Consider the following 22,282-nt stretch of genomic DNA (forward strand, 5'->3'; position numbering starts at 1 on the left):
TTCCCAGATTGCATAGCTACCTTGGATAACAGACGTTCTTCTGTCTGGACTGTTGTAGAAGTTGAACTTTATTACCAGTTTGAAGGTGAGGATGTTTGATCTATCCACAGACCTGTTACCCGTCACCTATTCTGTAAATTCCACCTTTTTCAGACGAACCACTTCGGTTTTAGGAATCCTCAGGTTACCTGACAGTGACAGGTATTGGGAAAATCTGGATTCATCATTCAGAATATTTTTTTGTCATTTGTTTGACCACAATAATGTCAACTGGTCAATGCTTATTAGATAGAGCAATTATTTATCTTACACAGTTAAAAAAAAACAATTTAAAATTCAGAAATAAAGTTATTCATTTATAAATCAATCTACCAAATACATGAAATATATAGACCCATTCAAGTGCACCTTTGGCTTTGGGTCCAGGGTGTTCTTGACTTTTGATTGTATTCAAATTAAAGTTGCGTAGGACTCTTTGTAAACAACAAATTATTATGCTGGCATGAACATATCATACTTGTATTAGTGACTTAATCACAATGAAAATCTGGAATAGATCAAACCAAGGACGTGATCAAACTAAGTAAAAGTCTCTATTTTTTTTTACATAAATCTAAGCTTTACTTGCATACAATCCCTATTTTCTATTCGTCCAGATCAGGCCATGCAAAAATGATTGTTGGTTTCCCCTATCCCTGCCTGGAATGAAGATGTAAAAAAAGGAAGAATTGTTATAGGACTAAATTTAAAGAAGACATTATCTGATTATTGTTTAATAAACTGAATGTGACTTTTTTCCTTTGTAATACTGGTTATTTCAAGCATTTCTGTTAAGTTTTGTCATAACCAGAGTTCAATAGTTTGAGAAAAATCTAGCATAATGAAAGACGACATCTACAGCGATTCAAGCAAAATTTCTTTGACAAATCCAAACCAAGCCGCATAAAGATAAAATATAGTGTGGACCAATAAATGATCAAATATTTATCTTATCTGCCTACAAACAGTTGAATATGATACTTAAGATGATTTTAGGAAGATAAATACCACTTATGGACCTCATTGTCTCCTTTATAAGGTCTCTTTTGGTCAATTTATACCTCTAATTTCCTTAAAATTTTAACTTTTCAGGTCAATAAGTAAAAATAATGGGGTAACTTTCACTCATTTATCATTATGATAGAAATGTTATCAGAAATGAGTAACTGAAGTATTTAAGCAGAATGAACAATCCATATATAAGTTAACTGTCTCCAAGGAGGTTTCAATAAGTCCTTACGTCAAAATTAAATTTACGCAGCATTCCAGAGAGGGACATAAAAGGCTTTTCTTTTAAAGAATAATTGGTCGTTACAGCATTAAAAATAATTTCATTAACTTATAAACATATATTTATTTAAGTATTTCCTAGGAAAATGTTCTATTATAGCAGAATATAAGAAATAAGGAGAAAAAGCACCCCCTCTAGCCCCCCCCCCCCCCCAAAAAAAAAACAAACAAAAAACAAAATCAATTTCAAGTAAAATAATTCTCTTAAAATGTGTTTTGGAGACTCAATCCACTCAGATGTTTCATTTTTTATTATGCTGATATCTATAATACTAAAATAATGAGGTCCAATTTGTCAGCCGTCATGGGATAAAAACGACAAATCAAAGAATTCAACTTTATATATAGCTAATATAGGACAATGGTGTTGATTAAAAGTTACACCACTCCAGACCCTTTTGTTTTCTACACAGGGATGATTCCACTATATAGTTTTGGGCCCCTCAACGGCCCTTAAATCGGCCAGCGGCCCCAAAAAATGTTTGTCAATATAAATTCCCAATTCAGGAAAATAAAACAAAAATCGGTGTTTCCGGAAAAGTTTCCGTCACCGATTACGGCAACTATAATTTTTCATAGTTTGTCGTCAAAACATAGTAAAATTCGGATAAAAATGCTGACTATGATCGCATTTTATTAACAACGATTTATTTATGTCAACATGAGGTAAATGAGCGGCCGGATTCAATTGAAGTTAAAATGTTATAAGAGTATGTGGTCTCGTAAAAGTAGATCACTCAGTAGATTCATCAAAAATATGCTTTTTGTCAAAATGGGTGTCAAAACAGACCTCAGCAAAGAGCAAATTTTATATAACATTGATGAGTGAATTTGAATGGTAAAAGCAGATCGCCCAGTAGAGCCGGTTATGTTGATTAAAACTTGTTTTGTAAAAGAAATTATTTCATATTTAGCTCTTTTTTCCGTAAAAGACAAAAGTTTGAGAGTTTTTGAAAATAATGTTGATGATAGACCCCCTATATATATACTTTTGTAATTGCTTTACTTAATTCAACAATTGGCCAGTTTTATTTGAAATACATTTAAAATAGCTAAACGGCCTGCCATAGGTTTATGTTAGCTGGTACTTGTGGTATATATGTTTTTTGTAATAGGCCTCGTTTACCAAAGTTAAGATGATAGTGCATCATATGCAATAATATTCATGTAATACAACTTCCTTGGTCTGAATCCAATAATTTTTTCAATCAGTGTACAGAAGAAATTAACTTAATATTCATTTTCCGTTTTTACAGGTAAATGATGTATTATTTCGTCTTATATTGTATGTATAAAAAAATCCCAATTGGGATAAAAATTCCCAATTTGATATTCAAGGGACCCATTTGTAAACACCTGGAATCATCCCTGTCTACATAATTAATATTGTAAATAATTAACAAGTTCCAATACCAATACCAATAGTATATTCATCTTTTACCTATACCTTATCTGTACGTTCTGCATCTGACAGGCACACCACCAAACGGTGTATTTAGGATTTGCTATATATACAAGGGTCACAATCACAAGGTTGACAATACTAAATTCTATCACATTGTTTCCTATTGTAGTATTTTAATCAGTATGACTTTAAAAGATGATAATATGAATACTAAAAATCTAGACTTAAAATAAGGCGTATAGGTTCAGTTTACAATTTGTTAGCCGGCATGACGCAAAACAGCAAAACCAAGAATTCGACTTTATTTATAATTAATATTGGACAATGCTGTTGATAAAAAATGACTCCATTCCAGGCTCTTTTGTTTTTCAAATAGTTAATATTACCAATAAGTTCCAGGTCGACGGTTTCTAACAGAAAGATTTTGAAAGTAGAGAAAACTGTGCATCTTATAATCAGCATGACTTTATCAGATAACTAAATATCCAGGCTAAAATAAGGCTTACACATAGTTATATACTTTATTTTAGTCAGGGACCAGCAATTTCACGGGTGTGTTCTAGTCTTATGTAAAATTTAACACAAATGGACACAAAAGATACTACACTATATTTGACCTTCGTTCTAATAAAAATAATGAAATATAAATTTTGATCTCGACTTTCTGCATTTTCGTCGATCTGCATATCATTTTTTTTTTATTATTTCACTTGCGTATTTGTCTTGTATTTGTGTCAATCGGCATTTCTTTTTTTATCTTTCACTTGCATAGATTTTGTCTTTCATTTTCTCCAATTGTGTACATGTTAATTAGATAGGTGAAAGTTCTTTTTCAGCACCATTTATGAACATTATGTTTTCTGGTCTGTGCGTCCGTTCCTCCGTCTGTCCCGCTTTAGGTTGAAGTTTTTGGTCAAGGCAGTTTTTTTATGAAATTGAAGTCCTATCAACTTAAAACTTAATACACAATGTTCCTTATGATATGATCCTTCTAATTTAATGTCAGAATTTTCAAAAATTGAGTATTCAGATAAACAATTATTCCAAGATGTTTTGACATACTGGCAACGTATGCATGGAACTAATGTCTTGATGATTCTCGTAAAATAATGTCCGATCTTGCAATGAAGTTAAAATTTATTTATACTGCTATTTCACAAAATCTTATAGTAAAAATAAAATTATGACATAGTGTGACGTCATTGTAGTTTGTCATTTGTTTCATTTCAAATTGTCTAAAGGAGAAACGACAAACATTTCCCCTGATCTCACTGAAGATAATTACCTAATTTATGTATATCAACACTTTGGTTAGCTTGCTTTCTTTGTTTGTATATTTTGTTTAATTATTTTTTGATAATGTCCAATTGAATTTAAATATCATATATATACAGGTTTACATACCTATATATGAAGATGTCAATCTTAATTACAAAGCTTGAATAAACATTTAAACAAACAAAGCAAGGAGGCCAACCAAAGTTTTACCCTACATGCATTAGGAAATTAGCTGTACATGCTGTAAGGCAAAACATAATAATAAAATTAATACTCAGCGAATGTGAAATAAAATCAAAATTGTCGGTGGTAAAAACTAAATATAGTTATAAATTTAACTTAAGACAAAAAGAATTGCTCCAAGAATAATATCCAACATTAAATCTCTCCCTTTCATTTAGCTTCAACTATGACCGGAAAGATTGAAAACAAATTTTGATTTTTAATACGGGCAACAACCTTTGTTTAAATTTCCAAAATGAGCAATTTAGATTTATAATATTTTATCCTGTTGGAGAAATCTTACTTTGTAGTTTTCAACGGAAAATTATTTCTAAAATAATTTTTGAATTAAAAACTTTTTTGTATTTAAAATTTACTGTCTCGTTTATTCAAAACACTTGAGGTAGTAATAACAGGGATTGTATTTTATGATAGATTTATAACATTTTAGAATAAAAAACTTTAATTCATATATTATACTATAATTTTAATTTCCTTATATCTTAAACAGTCAGGGGACTAAATACTGAAATAAGTGATTTTTAAATCACTTATTTGAGTAGCAAATTTGAAGTTTTGTCACAAATTGTGATTTTGAAGTTTTACCAAAATTTTAAACTGACAATGACATAGGTTTAAATAATATCTTTTCATTAATAAACTTGGAAAAAATGAACTTTTTGCTTCTTTTATGTAGCAAGGTTTATGCCTTTGATGCTATCATTTATCTGCAAATTCTATTCTAGTTGAAAAAATGCTATAATAATGGCTTTACATAATGAACTGATACTTTCTTAACAGATTTTTCCCAGCAGTGGGAGTATTTTTCCTGTGAAGTTCAAGGTTTCAGATTATGTAATAAAATTCTACTGTTGGTGATAAAAATTTCACTGTTAGGGGACAGTTGAAATTAGTAGGGGTTATTAAAATAATGATACTTAAATAAGTGATTTTTGGGAAGGAAATTGAGGTATGATACTTAAACAAGTGGTCTTAATGTCATTATCCTAGATTCAGTACAAGGTCTGATCACCTGAAATGACCTGGTCATCCTAGACAATACAGATGTTGGTTCTGATAATTTTAGAAACATAATAAGTCCCTGGATCATTAGTATTCTATATTTAAAGTATAATAAAATTAAATCACTTCTTTTAGTGATTAATTTGTACTACTTAAATAGGAGATTATTAAAGAAAGACAACTCTTACTTCCAATCTTTATGGAAATAATGTTACTTTAATCAGTGATTTAGAAAATCACTCATTTAAGTAAGTCCCCTGACTGTTAAATATTCAGAAATAATGAATCACAAACTAGATGCAATAATTAAGTTTGTCTGAGTCAGGAAAAATAATGGTATAAAGACGTTTGTTCATGATTTTGTGTGTCCGTCTGTCAACAGTAGCGAATAAGTTCATTAAGGCAGACTTCTAAAACGAATAAAAAAAACACACTTCTAGTCTGATATAGTCAAATACTCTGTAAGTTAGCCAGTGCCATCTTTCATTTTTTGTATTTTCAATAATTATTCTAATGAGGGACAGAGGACAAAAACAGATTTTCATAACAAAAGCGGCGTGAAAGGTTATTTCAAACAATTTTTCATTCCAACGGATGGTGTTTCTGAAGGTAAATATTATGCGGCAACAGCATCATAAGATCTGATACTGATACATGCATTTAATCTCTTGTATTACCGGATGATAAAGTAGGTGAATATATTTGCTATTCCTGGAAATTTCAATGTGAGTTTCAAAAGTCCAATTTGCGATTTTTTTCAAATAGTGGGCCGGCAAGAAAAGTTTGTACTATGACGTCAGATGCAATGTTCTAAAGAAAGACAACTCTCTTCTTCAAAACAAACGAGAGAAAAAAAAATGAAAATTACTCATAACTTTTTTGAAAGGTCGGTGACACACACTTTTTTTTGCTTTATTTTGAAGATTACATACACATGGCACTTTCCTTCTTGAAATTTTGTATGGATAAATCACTGGCAGAAATTTTTTAATTCTGGAAAGGTTTTTCATTTTTCATTTTTATTTTTGGCGGGGATGAAATAAATCATATTTTTAAAGATCAAAACAATACGAGTTTTAAATTTTTGAACCTGTTTTGATAGATACAAATCTACTGTTTAACGTGAAACAAGAACTATGCTTGTAGGTTTGATATAAAGGATTTTTTTGAGAGTTTAGATAACAAGCAATTATTATGTTAATATTCAGGAAACGCGAAACTGAGGTTGCTATATACCGGTAGTGACAAAAATAAGTCGGTGACCCCCAATTTGTTTCATCACATTTTGTTCCTCAAATCATGAAATTCCTTCACACAAAATTTTAAGGAAAAATCGCTGGTAGAAATGAATAGGTTGTTTGGTCTTTAAGTAACAATACCTAATTTGTTTACTATCGACCACCTTGACACTTTTTTTACAGAAAATGTTAATATTTTAATTTGTCAGATGCTGTGAAAAAGTGTCCTTCAATTGGACATTCTTTTATGATAAAGTACTATTAAATTCTGTCCTACAAGGTTGACATTCAATAAGAGGACTTTTTCACAGCGAAAGCTAAGTGTCCTTTAAAGGGAGATAATAAAAAAGTCACTGATCTTTAATTAAGTTTTTTTTTTACCTATTCTGCATCAAGCAAATGAAAGATCTAGTCGATGAATCATGACTTATTGGGAGCTGTCAACAAGCACCAAATCTAAAGAAACTTCTGACACGAGCAAAATTCAGTACACAGAACGAAGGTGGCAGAAATACAAAAATGGGGGGGGGGGGGTCCCAGATGTAGAACATGCTAAATGCTAGAAGTAAAACTCTGAAATCAGGCACAGCAATTACACCTGAAAAATATTATTTATTGTGCAACCTGTCCCACTTGTAATCAAAACTACATACAGGTCAAACCATTTGATAGAGGAAGAGTTCACAAACAGCTGTCTGGACAAAGGTCCCTTCAATTAGAAACTCTCCATGTTCTGAACACTTTGACCAATGTGGAAAGGGAAAATTTAAACTATATTCCTTTCAGGTCAGGTGAGCTTTTCTTATCATTTGGCGTCCGTCGTCCATTGTCGTGCTGCCCCTGAATTGGAAATTTTAGCGAAATTTTGTCGTTTTTGGTTATTATCTTCAATATTATTATGGAAATAGATAAACTGTAAACAGCAATAATGTTCAGCAAAGTAGGATCTACAAAAAAGTCAACATGACCAAAATGGTCAGTTGACCCCTTAATGAGTTATTGCCCTTTATAGTCAATTTTTGTCAATTTTTTTTTCTTGTTTTCAAAATTCCAATAGGGAACATACCTTTTATAATTGTATAAATAAACCAATTTTTTACAAAAATCTTCTCTGAAACTACTAAGACAAATTTAACCAAACTTGTCCTCAATTATCATTAGGGTATCTAGTTTAAAAAATGTGTTAAATGATGCCATCCGGCGAACCAAGATGGCCAAAATGGCAAAAAATTGTAACTAGGGTAAAATGCAGTTTTTTGCTAAAATCTCAGAAACCAAAGCATTTTAAGCAAATCTGACACAGTTTAATTTGTTTCATTAGGTCTAGGTCTATCTGCCCTGAAATTTCCGTAACAAACATGCAAAATGTTGTTGGGTTGCTGCCCCTGAATTGGTAATTTTAAAGAAATGTTGCAGCTTTTGGTTATTATCTTGAATATTATTATAAATAGAGATAAACTGTAAACAGCAATAATGTAGAGCTAAGTTTATAGACCTACAAATAAGTCGACATGATGAAAATGGTCAATCGACCCCCTTAAGGAGTTATTGCCTTTTATAGTCATGCAATTTTTAACAATTTTCATAAATTTTACAAAATAGTTTAACTACTGGGATAGATTCATAGGTTCATTAGATAGAGATAATTGTAAGCACTAAGAATGTTCAGTAAAGTAAGATCTACAAACACATCACCAGCATCAAAACACAATTTTGTCATGAATCCATCACTCTGCTGTGTCCTTCGTTTATGATATGCACATAGACCAAGGTGAGCAACACAGGCTCTTTAGAGCCTCTAGTTTCAGATGTGGACCTAAGATAAAATTCCACTTGAAGCCAAGGAACGATATTTTATTTAACTGTATAAGCCGACTTTTAATAGGAAGTGAAATTCAGTATGTGAATAAGATTCCGTAATATATACAAACTACCACATGACGTTACTATTATGTATTCTAATATGACGTGCTTCTTTCGCTTTGTAAACAACACCGTGATAAAATTCTCGATATATCTATACTTAGCGCAGACTCCAAGATGTACACAAATGGCTGTTTAAATATGCCTCCCACGTAAATCCACATGTATCGTAACCTATGTGTAAACGGTTGTGGATTTCGCTGTGTTAACAATTACAATTGAATAAAACCCTACAGAGCATTTATTCTAATCCTGACGCATAACAAAAAGAATCTACACATTAGACAACGGAAAAATGGACAAAAACAAAATCAATTAAAATTCTGCGAAATTCCAGTAATGATTTTGGCGCATTAACGTCATTTCAAAACATGACGTCATACGAAAGAAAACGTCAAAGCTGAAGGTTTTTCTATTGCGTTTACCTTCTAAACTCGGATACAATTGCATTAAAATAAAGTATTGAGGTAGGTGTTGCTTGTTTTCCGTTCTATCGCATTATTCGCACATTTACTGATTTCAGCAAGTCAACATGGCGGCTCCTTGGTTACAACATGTCAACAGTGAATTTGACGGTAGCTTACGATAAAAAATGTAAATTTAAAATTGCAAATGTTGGGTTTACTGAGAAGTAAAAAAGTAATCACATTTTTTTTCTAGCGGTAAGTTAAGAAATCATTCATGCAGGCTTATTAGATTTGTTTTACATTTATCGAACAGTGGGTAAAATAGAACAGCCACACACACGGTATACCCATCATCGCTTCAGTTTTTTAATGATCGTATTTGTCCTATTAGAATTGAAATAATTCGTGGAAGCCATAGATTTGTTGTAAATGTACACATGGCCTGGGCCGTGATATTCATTAATTTTGTCCCTCGCTAACGCTCAGGATAAAATTCAAATATCACGGCCCAGGCCATGTGTAAATTTCCAACAAATCTATGGCTTCCATGAATTATTTCTTAAACATCACAAGTTGTTACTAGTAACGATAACAATTCTGTCTGATGAACTGTAAGGGATGCAGTGAAAGCGCTAACAGAAACAGTGTTCGATTTATAATGTGATTTTTTTTGTGTTTTTTATTTTTATGTTCTTTGAAAATTTCTTCATACATTGTTGGTCATCAAAAATGTGTGTCATTAATATTTACATGTACTTGGGACCTTTTGAATGTTCAAAACTGTTCTATTTGCTTAAAAGTAATCTGAAGCAATTTCTAGACAAGCTTCGATCATCAGGGTAAAAAGCCTTGTGACCTAAATATTGATTAATCAGTTAAGCTAATTCTTTTCTTTTTCATTAATAAAAAAATTCTACAGATGATTAAGTATATATAAATTATATTTATTTCAAGCAAACTATAAGAATGTTGATAAAATTTTAAAAAATCACAATGTTAAACATGTTAAAGGGACAGTATGGACTCAGTTCATCATTATGATTGGAGCACATGTCATGTGCATGCTGTGTATATTGTATAATAGATTTATTATGTCTTGTCTATCTTAAGTTTGGTTAAACTGCCTACTGGGAAAATATTATTACATGTTCCTTCCCAATTACTACTATAAGTCAATTATGTGTGAAAAATTGCAATTTCATGGGTTTTAATCTGGGTTTTAATCCCCCAGGATGTGAAACATTAGAATTTGTGTATATAAATGAAGAGATATGAAAATTTTATCCTCAGTACTGTACGTCCCAGTTACTTAATTAAAGACAATAGAAATATTAAATTAGGGTAATAAATATCCCCCCCCCCCCCTAAAAAAAAATTGAACATTGAGAAGTTCTCACTCTGATACATATTTCAATGATCAATGTAATCATCTTTTATAAATTAGATGTGAGGACATGCATGGATAGTTTTAAAACTCTTTCTTAACTTGGAAAAAGCACCTGGTTTCCTTAAGAACACAACATTTCAGGGGGAGGATGCAGAGCCTCTATATATTTACTCTTCTTCTGGATACTGATTTGTGAACATGTAAAAATAAGGCAGCTAATGCACATATGTAACCTCAACAGCGAAAATGACAAATGTATAATTTTATTTACTTTTTTCAATTTCTCATTGATGTGTTGTAAATTTTCTGTTAGAAACTCACACGACTCTCTATCTAAACTAGTGTGACAGTAACACAAGACTGTTTTATCTTAATTTTGCATATTTTTTTTCTAGGTGTACAACTGTGCAAGTATTGAACATCAGCTTGAAATGCCATGTGACCTAAAAGACAGTATAATAATGGACAGATGTAAGTAATGATAAAATAGTCAATGATATGGGAAATGTATGAAATTGTAAGAAAAAGTTGACAGGCATATTGTTTTACACCTGTCCCTCCGTCGGTCAGTTAACTATATATATAGGTCAAAGTACAGCCTTCAGCAATGATCATACTGCATAGTCATATATAAAAAAGGCCCTGAAATTACAATTGTAAAATAATTCCAAACTAATGACCTTAATATTAATATACAAATAAAATAACTAAAAACAAATATGCAACACAGCAACAAACAACAACCACTGATTGTCCAGGTTCCTGACTTGGGACAGGCACAGGAGATAGCAGGATTAAACATGTTAGTGGGATCCAAGCCCTAATAAAATCATATTTTAGTTATTCTCCTCAAGAAAATCTAATACAATGTATAATGTAATTAACATCAACCATTGTCAACACTTTTAAATGTTGTACTTAACTTTATATATAAGGAAGATGTGGTATGATTGTCAATGAGACAACTTTCCACAAGAGACCAACTGACACAGAAATTAAAAACTAAAGGTCACTGTACCCTCTTCAACAATGAGCAAAGCCCATACTGCATAGTCAGCTATAAAAGGCCCCAAAATGACAAATGTAAAACAAGAAAATTAACGGCCTAATTTATGTACAAAAAAATGAAAGAAAAAAAAAATATGTAACACTTCAACAATTGACAACCACTGCATTACAGGCTCCTGACTTGGAACAGGCACATACATTACATTGTACCTTAATATTTTAATTCGCATATTAGTATACAATCTATTGTATGTTTTTTTCTTTTTTTCTTTAAAAAGTTATATGCAAGTGGGGGCATAATCTGTGTCCCATGGAACCAATCATGACATTTATTTGTTCAGAGAATTTTGAAAGGAATAAATAATGAATAATTTTTCATAATTTTTTTTCATCTTTTAGAAAAGTCGTCTCCTGAAACAACTGAGACAAATCTACCTAAATTTGGCCACACTCATCATTAGGGTATGTATATATAGTTTTAAATGTGTTTGATGACCCTGCCAACCTACATGGCAGACATGGCTAAAAATAGAAAATAGGAGGAAAATGCAGTGTTGACTTATATCTCTGAAACTAAAGATAAGTATAACAGTTGCATTATTTCATGCATCTATTGTAAATGAAAATATCAGGTGAGCGATAAAGGACCATTGGAGCCTCAACTTTCTATAGCCATTATTGTTATAGCTGGTCAGTGGTCATAAACCTATGAAAATAAGTCAATTATTTAACCTCAGAGCACTACCAACAGATTCTTATCCAGTGTATTTGATCATGTTGATGAATAAATTTTATTACAACTCGTTAACAGGGCTAGATATGGAAATTTATTTTTCTTCTGGTTTTATAATATTAAGAAAAAACAAAGGAAAATGATATTTTGATAAACATTAAACATGTTGTTGTGGTTTTGTGCTCTCTTGAACCATCAGATTATTACTGTACTGCAATAAAAAAAAACATTAAAGAATATCAGGGATTTACGGGAACTTGAAGTAATTGAAAACTTGTTCAAATCCCAAACTGCACTTTAACTTTACTTTGTATCAACCATTAAGTGTTGTGAAATGTTTACACAACGCTTGTTAACACCAAACACTGATCAAGTCACTTTGAAATTCGTCATTCTCATATTATCATGAATATGTTACTTTTTTAATAGGAAAAAGGATATATATTAGAGATATATTTACAAGCAGGGACATCTGTGTCCCATGGACAGATTCTTGTTTTATTTATTACATATTTTAGTGTATTAAACTAATTATACTGCTTCCACCTTTCAATATTCTAACAAAGCTCTATCTCATTAATGGATAAATAAATGATACTAGTCATGACCTCAACAGATAATTTTTTTTTCAGGTTCTCTGGTCGTAAGAACCTGTTGGCCACACACATGAAGATTTTCATTGATCCTGCTTTCAGCTGAATATCAGAAAAATTAAGAACAAAGGAAAATATGCTGAAACTGTACAGTCACCGGTCAGGATTATTTCAGAAGTGAAATTATAATACAATTTATTTTACTGGTTAATTCCTTTGATTTGATTTTGATTTTAAACAACACACAGAGGCTTTGCATTATTGTTTTTCAAGAGAGACACCAAAAGACGGTCAACATTTATCATTTTTATCAAAATACGCCCAGGACAAACCATGGATACACTTAACTTGAAATATGGTGCTTTCATACCAAAATTGCCTGGAACTAAAAGAAATAAAGAACCATTCATGTCAGCAATCAGGGGATAAGATGAAAGAATGCAGAATAAGGTACTGTAATATTCAGTCCTAATAAAAGTCCTGCTTCTCTATATATACATATGCTTTTTGTTATGCCCCGTCGTAGCGGAGGGGGCATTAAGTTTTATCCTTGTATGTTTGTACATAATATTAGATATAAGAAGATGTGGTATGACTTCCAATGAGACAACTCTCCATCCAAGTCACAATTTGTAAAAGAAAAACAATTATAGGTCAAAGTACAGTCTTCAACACAGAGCCTTGGATCACACCAAACAGTAAGCTATTATTAATTTAAGGACTCAAAGCATTACTATTGTGAAACCAGCTGTCAAACATGAAAACCAACCATCTAATCTATATAAAAAAAAAAGAGAAAAGACAAACACTTATAGTGCATGATTTTCTCACTGTGTTGAAGACCCATTGGTGGACTTCGGTTGTTGTCTGCACTTTGGTCAGGTTGTTGACATATTTCCCCCAATTCCATTCTCAATTTTATGAAGAAGTTATTAACCTTTATTCTTGAAAAAGAGACGGAGGTATCATGTTCACATGGCACATCTGTTTATTTGTTTTAGTTCACTATAAACTTAAGTTTGCTTAACCAAATGTACTGAAACTTAAACACAATACTTATTACCACAAAAATCAGATCAAGTACTCATTTGGGTACTGTGTGTCACTTTTACCATTCTTGATTTATGACCCTTTAAAATGTTATATGCAAGCAGGGGCATAATCTGTGTCCCATGGACCCATTCATCATTTATTTATTCAGAAAACTCTAAAAGGAATAAATAATCCATAATGTTCATACAGATAAAACATATTGTTTTAAGGATTTTAATCTGTTTATTAAGTCACATGCAAACTCAATATTGCTCCCCTTTTAAATCTCGATCAGTGTTTGTAAAAAGAAAAAAGTAACATAAAAGAATGCAGGTTGCCAGGAACATTCAAATTGGAGAAAGGGAAAAGAACACAACTCTACGCTAAATAATTTTGAAAACTTATTGGCTATACTATCTTTATTTATAAAAATGTCAAAAACATTATGTACATTATGATCATGTTGATTGTGTGAAATGTCACACAAGGCAATCAAAATGGTCAGGGGGGAAAAGAAGTTTTATTATAAATGTCAAATGGTTATAGTCTCAACCTATCAACATAATCAAAATTGTTGATTTCACAGTTAATACTTACTTTTAGCATGTTCAGCAGAATAGAATGTTTTTGTTATATTTTATTAAATGTTAATTTACTTTGCTCTTATAGGCAGGAGTGAAAGGAAGAGAAAACTAGGCATCAGTAAAGAAACAGATCAATTTATGTAATAATTCCATCTGAATATATCAAACATTGCACATGCTATAAAGATTTATTCACATGTATACTATGATTTGTAGTTATATTTTATTGTATGTATTTGTAATATTAAAAGTACATGTATTTTACTTTAGAACAGTATTTTAATTTTTATATTTTGCTGTGGAGAATATCAAAGAAATTTAGAAAAACATAATTAAAGATAGTTTCTTCCGTGTTTTCTGTGACAAAAAAAATTTGCAAATTAGGAAAATTAAATGAGGCTACATTATTGAATATTTTTGAGTTTGAGTTTTTTTTTTCATTCCTATTTTAAAATTTCATTGGCATTTGAAATAATGAGTTGAAAAGAATTTTTATCAATTATTTTGTTTTCAAGATGTACAACAGTAGAGAAGGTTAAGGTTTTGTGTACAATAGTTTACTATGATGTAATGGTCAAATAAACTTGAAACTTTGTACTTTCAAGTGTTCATTTAAGTCAGTGTTTTTTAAACAATTACAAATAAGTTACTGAACATGGAAATCTGATTGTGAAAGCAGAGTATAATGTGTTATGGACACATATATATATATCTCAATCCCATAGAGCATCGCCCTCCTCACTAGCCTCTCAGTAATGGCGTATTGACTTTGAAAATTTCCTTTGTTTACACTGAAATATTTGTTGTAAGTTCAGTTTAAGGAGAACCACTAAAAGTAGGTCAGGGATAATTTATACGCAGTTGAATAAGCTTTTGGACAATGCATGTGCTTAGGGATTTTAATAATCCTGAACCCTAAATCATGCTTTTATAACTTACAATCTTTTGCAGTTTTCTGTTTATATGTTAAAGTTTATGCTTAGGCCAGTTTAATATCGACCACTTATAAATAGGATTTAGAGGATGCATAGGCCCCCCCTTTTTGTGGGACAAATTTGGTTGATATTATATTCAGGGAATTACTGAAGCATGACAAAAGGAATGCAGTATAGAGTAACCTTATTTCTAAGAAATTACTTTTTTTTTTAAAGAAATGAAAAGTATGGTTATAATAAACATTTTTTATGAATTAAAATTTTAACAAATGTTGGAAACAAATTTATGTAAAAACTTTTTTTAATGTATCAAAATTATGTGTTGTAAAATCTGAATGATTTTTTTTTTCTGGATTTTCCCCAATATGTTTAAAAAACCAAAATGCATAATTTTTTCTTGTAGATTTTATTTCGGGATTTTTCCCGAAATGGGTAAAAAAAATCTATGTAACAAGTGTGTGTCTGATATTAGATTTATATTTTCGTGATTTTTCCCGAAATGTGAAAAGAAATTATTAGTCATGAGGTCTAGCATATACATTTGAATTTTCGGGATAAATCCCGAAATATTTGAAGACATCTGTGTTATACATGTTGTACTTAGTTTATTTTTGTCGGGATGTTTCCCGAAATGTGTTTCAGATCTGTTTGTTAAAATGCTCTGCCAACATATATGTAATAAATGATAATGTTGAGAATGATTTCGGGACATTTTCCGAATAATTTGTTGTCACATACATCTTTACTACAAATATTTTGAAACTTTCATATATTTTGGGAAATTTCCCAAACAATAAATGTAAATTTTATCAATTATAAGAATAAAAACATGGAATATTGTAAAAATGTGTGTTTCTTTATGAAATCTTCATTCAAGTTATGGTAAACATTGAAAAAGATTATAAAAAGGAATAAAATGGATTTTACTCTTTTAAAATAGAGTCTGTTATATATATTTTGCATCGATGTTATTGTAATATATTTGATTAGTGTTCATTTTGAATCCTTTATTTTGGTTCATTCATTCGTTTCTATTTTGTTTCTAAATTCAATAGACATGTTATGAAAAGGTATATTCTCGCCGCTGAGGTTGACTAATACACTTTAAATTTGGGGACGGTGTCAAAACATTCATCATGTTCATAAATACAATTTAAATCATGTGCGTCTTGGTTAATTCAAATCATATGTATGTAGAACATCATTAAGTAAGCGTGATTCTTATATTATGACAATTGCTTTTGTGATATCATTGCTGTCTATCATAAGGCATGAAAGTTGTACGCGTGCAGGAGTGGGTGTGCTAGAAAAAGGGGCTGAGAGTTATACAAGTTTATTCGATTCTAGATTTATAATATATACATAGTTAGCCAGTTAGACATTATTTTTTATTGTTGTATTACAGTTCCTGAAAAAGTTCAATCTGTCGGACACTCCACTGTCTCTCGGTGTCTCCATAAGCTTCCAATGACTCTGAAAGTTTTTAAGCGCCTTATAGCGTCTTCGACATATACTCGACACTCTGATATACGCATTTATTTTCTTTTTAAATTTTCTTCTATCTGCTCGTGTTTTAGCTCTTAGTTGATGCCTTCTTCAAATTTATTCTTAACCCCCTCCCTCTCCCTGAAAAAAACCCTGGTACCTGTGAATACCTCCGTAGAGTAGCAATATGTACAAATCTATAAAAACGCCATAATCATGTTGTTAGGAAAACCCTAGCATTGTTATCTTAGATAGAGGAAAGACCCATCGGTCATCGGTGTTAATTTTCCTATTGTCATTTTCTAATGAAACGATTGGCGAATTTCCACAAGACGTGTTAAGGTGTAAATGCAAAGTCATTATGTGATGCTTTTGAAACTCTGCGGCAGGGATGAGTGAGTCATATTTTACACAAACCTTTAATCGTTCTGAACATACATTACATATTTGCCACTGGACGTTAAGCAACCAACAATCAATCAATCACAAATCCCTTATAAAGAAAAGAAAAATTGAGATGAAACTTTTTAAATTAAGACAAAGTTGGAAGGAAATAAAGGAAAATATAAATGCCCTCGAAGCTATGCGACCGGGAGTAATTTTTTTAAACTAGAATGCAACATGTTTCAAGTTTAAAATGTATAACAATCGTGTTTAGGTGTTTTAAAACAGACCCCTTTAGATATTGATCAAAATACATACATTTCTTTGTTTGTTTTTCTTAACTACACATGTATATATATTCACGAGCAGGTATAAAGCAGATTATAATACTTAAGATTATTTGCATGGTCTATCAAAGGCTCGCCAAAAAATTTACACAAGTACTTACCCCGTGTCTCCGTTGCATTTTTATGACCACTCCCCCCATTTCTGTGCATTAGAGTTTCTTAAAAAATATAATGGAATTTATTAATATCAATTTCTTATATTTCTTAAGGTACAAATGTTATTGAATATGCGTTCCATACGAAATTGCCTCCAAAAAAATCAATGCAGTTTTCAAATAACATTCAATGTATACACAGGTATACACAGATAATCTCTTATATGTTTTGACACAGTCCTCACATTTAAAGTGTAATTTGTCAACCTCAGCGTGGTGAATATACCTTTTCGTAACATGTCTATTGTCACCCAATAGTATCGTACCTGCCTGATGTTGGTAGGTTATACATTTTAAAAATCTTAATTATACGAACTATATTTATTTATCTGCCGATCTGGACTGTCTTTCAGTTGTAAGTTAATAATAATATTCAAGATTACGGCTAAATTATAATGGGTACGGGGAAAGTTGGTACGGAATACGGGTTACACATTTTGCATCTTACCGGTACCTGTCAGAATGATTTGCAAACACGTGGTTTACGTAAACTATCTAAAAAACAAGTTGTTTTAATGATAATCAAAATTTGGCGAAAACAATATAGGCTATCTTTTTGTTTTCGGCTTTTATGTTATTTAGTTTGTGCTTGTTTATTTTTTGGGGGTACCAATCTGTATGTGTCGCCTATCTAGTCGAAACTGTGTCTTTTCAACTCCGCATTGCTGCATTTGCCCTATAAAAGTCGATAAATTCATTCATCTTGAAAGCTATTCCCTGAGGTCCACAAAAAGATTTCCTTCACGGCCTTTTGTTTTATTACAATCGATGTTGCTGATGAATTTTGCGGGGAATTTTCGCCGCTATTTATAGCTTTGTCTTATGGTACGATGAAATGGTCTTATGGTATGATGAAATGATCTTATAGTGTAATCAAATAGTCTACTGGTATATAGATAACACCCCGTGATATAGGAATTGTTAGCTTGATATTGAAATATGTCTTTATAAGATAGTTATATGACATAATAGTATGACAACATTGTTTCATGTTATATCGAGATGATTGTATAGTATAGAAATGTATCGTTATAATATACTGAGCCTACAACTAGGTATGAGAAAGTTCCTTAATGTTATTTTAAGATGTCTGTATAGTATGAAATGTATCTGTATGCCATTGCAATATCACATAATAGTTTAGCAAATTGACAAATCAGTATGAAAATGTAGCTCCGTGCTATATCCAGATGTCTTCATAGTATGAAATATCATCATCATAACAAAGTGAAATGACAGAATAGTATTATAGTCAAATGTCTACATAGTATATAAATGTATCTTAGTGAGATAGCGAATTGACAGAGTATTATAGTCAAATGTCTTTACAGTATAGAACATTTGCTTCATGATATATCTCTTACCTTAATGACATGGTTATTCTTATCATAAGACAGCTGTGGCGTTCCATAGTATGATATAGATTGTAAATATAAATGATTTGAACTTGAAATCTTCCGTAACAATTAGAAACGTGATATTTTTAACATTCGCTTGGTTTGTCCCTGATTTTTTTTCCAATGCAGTCTATCATGAGCTATATATTATAATCTGAATTTTAATTCAAGACAAAATATTTACAGTATAAACGGCAATTTATGCAGGTAAGTATATAGGGATAAAAGTTAGGAAGACATGAAAATAAATGTATATCAAACATGCATATGCAACATCGTATGTAACGTTCATTCTGACTGGATAACGTAACGAATTTGTATGGCATCAATTCCCAATTGAAACTAAGAATAAGTACGTCCAAGCTCAGACGACGTACGTTTTGACGTGGTTTACTGTCATTTTCATTTGAATGGAGAAAACAATATTGTATTTCAAGCGCCGATGGCATCAATTGGTGATTTTATGGTCGGAAATACTAGTTTATTGGCTCCGCTAATGAGTCACCAATTAGAAAATTTGGTCTCAAGACTAGTATATTTCGCAAATACTCCTCCACAATATGATATATCTGTTCAATTACACTGAATAGATGTTGATTGAAACTCTGTACAGGTGAAGGGAATTTTTCTTTTAACTAGTAATCTGTAATCCATAAACATGTTTATGCATATTGTTGAAGGATAAGTAGAGACTATCAAAGTTCCGCGGGAATTATACATGTACTAACATGCGTTTGCACTGTCTTTATTTAACGTCATATCCGAATAATGTTGGCGGGAAGAGGCTCGCGAGGGTAAAAAAAGAATATTCATAATAACAAATTCACGGCATAGAGGGGAAGTTAGGGCATATGCACTGGCAGTGATAAAACACAGACACATTCGTTTGCAATGAGGGAAAAAGGTTTGAATATGCGAAAAATGCACTCGCTGACAGCCAATCAGAAACCATAATTCTTACATAAGGTGTAATCATATTCAGTTCAAACTTACAGCTATCATATAGGAATCTACTTTTTTTCATACTATAAATTCCTTTAAAATAATGTAATTTTTGGAAAGTGTGTGTCCTCCAGATTTCACTGCAAACACAATTATGATGATGGATTGTCTTTATGAATAATTATCTCATCATGAAATGTATGTGCTTGTATTATCATAATTATGTAATTATATCGAATTTTTTTATTCAACTGCATTGCATTGCATTTGCAACGGAATGCACCAGTCACAAGCAATCTGAAAAATCTCACTAGAAATGTCAAACGAACCCTGTATTGAACGTCTTGTCCTGCTGCTTGCAATTCAAAAAGATCTCTAAACAAAAGTCGAGAAAAAAAAACAACATCTGTGATCCGCATTGACAGTATACACTAGCCATGATCACATGACTGTAGTTTGGAATGTTTCCGATTGTCGTAGTCGTTATGACCTACAGTCTGGTCTGTATAAGTGATTTGATATCTGAACTAGAGATAGCATTTATATCACACTGCTGATGGTAAAATAACTTTCTTCTGTGAATGTTCTTGTAATTCAGAATACAGTTCGACTCCCAGTAAAGGTTTAAAGTGGCTGTATGACAAATAAGCATGAAACAACCTTGGCTTAAATGTTCTGTTTTAGAGAATGAAATTCCTCGTCTTGGTTGTAATTTTTTTTACAATAGATGCAAGCATATGAAAGAGAGACAAAAGATACCAGAGGGACATAAAAAAAGTTACAAGTCGAAAATAAACTGACAACGCCATGGCCAAAAAAAGGAAAACACCCACAGACAATAGTACACATAGCACAACCTTTGATAGACGTGACTTCGATTTTCTTAACTTGAGCCGGCTGCTATTTTGTCTGTATGTATCAAACAGTAGAGGCAACAGTACGTAAGTTACCGATGGTTATATTTTAAACAAAGCTAGGGGAATTCCCCCCAAACAATAAAAAAAAATAAAAAAATAGTTCAGTTCGGTTGTGTCAACAACATGTAACCCGTGTCATGCGAATCAAAAGTATCAATATGTTACACACAGGAATGGAACACAAATTAATTGAACATTTTCCGATCTGATCTGTTACTTAGTATCAAAAATTGTATACTGCAAAAAGATGTTGCTAGTGAGCTGGGCCACGACAGGTCTTAAAGGTAATATTATTCTTGATACGGTGATATAAACACTTGTTTTGTGTCTATTTCAGTCGCCAGCTCTTCATAAAAGTACATGTCACAAAAATTAAATTTCCACGTTCGACACTCAGGTGTCATAATTGAAACAGAATCTTCTAAACCTTCCGGGAGCATACGAGATAACCCCTGGTTTTCAGTATATTTCGTCTTTATCTTTGGTGGCCTTTGTAGAGTTTTGCAAAATTTTATTTGTCATTTACGTCGTTCCTGAATTTTACTATGCCGTTTTGATATTATCGTCGACTTTAAATGTTTGAATATATCCCTTTAAATTCTGCGGCCTGTTAATTTGTCAGGGATGCACTGCTGTTCGTGAAGTCTGTATTTACTCAACATGCACCAGCGTAAGGTATCATTTGAGATATATGCACATTATACGATGGCGAAGAAGAGTGTACTACATTGAGACACGGGAAATTGACAATTAGAAAGTTAAAATCGCCCTCCCATGTTTGTCATAGATTTTTGTTTGTAGTCGTCAATCCGTCTCAATATCAAAGAAAAGGTCAAGATATGAAGCGAACATTCTTGTTTCTGTATTATCTTTTATCACAAAATAACTGGGAAATGTAAGTTCTGACTGACTGACGTGTAGGTAAAAGAGAGACAGGAAATCTTCAATATATCTGATTTTGAAATCAAAGAACTAAGCAAAATGGTTTTACTTTAGGTCTGTAAAAGGTTCTTCATTTCAAATTGCAGTGCGAACTGTAGATATCACTTTGTCATGTAGACTTATGCATCATTCGAATCCATTTTTATTATAAACAATTTTCAAGCGAATAGAATGAACCCAATGATAGATGTACATATATGAATTAAAGTCACTGAAGATCATTCGCGCAATTTCTGGTATATTTCATCATTACATCAATCAAGTCTGTCAAAATACCTCAATTTACTGTATGTTGTAAAAATAAATCAATCATTCCACTTCCGCAATAAGAAAATTACACTATTTAAGGGACTAAAATGAATGCTTGCTTCTTTGAAATGTTAAAGCCAAGTTTCACTGGACTTTCAGGTTTTGTTATCTTTTTGAGATTTTGTCAGATCTCTATTTCCTAAATAATCAACTGAAAAACTTATTTTTTCTCGTATAAAAATATAATAAAATTAACACAACCTTAAAAAAGAATAACGGGCACCAAAAAAATTCAACGAAACAATAAAACATCAACAAAACCAAGTAATATCATTTCCAAAATATTACAGGAAAACTAAGTATTCAG

At 31.6% G+C, this 22,282-nt stretch overlaps 1 long non-coding RNA gene across 2 annotated transcripts; it reads left to right on the forward strand.

Moving 5' to 3' along the window:
• Nucleotides 1-33: 33 nt before the first annotated feature.
• Nucleotides 34-16,028, forward strand: LOC143083982 (uncharacterized). Of its 2 annotated transcripts, XR_012980965.1 has the most exons (5): nt 34-85; nt 10,608-10,683; nt 11,620-11,682; nt 12,586-12,996; nt 14,248-16,028. It is a non-coding gene; the product is annotated as an uncharacterized LOC143083982 (long non-coding RNA). The 2 variants fall into 2 exon arrangements; XR_012980964.1 differs by lacking the exon at nt 34-85 and having other exon boundaries at nt 10,266-10,683.
• Nucleotides 16,029-22,282: the final 6,254 nt, after the last annotated feature.

Source organism: Mytilus galloprovincialis, chromosome 7 (assembly GCF_965363235.1).
Source record: "Mytilus galloprovincialis chromosome 7, xbMytGall1.hap1.1, whole genome shotgun sequence".
NCBI classification, from domain to species: Eukaryota; Metazoa; Mollusca; class Bivalvia; order Mytilida; family Mytilidae; genus Mytilus; species Mytilus galloprovincialis.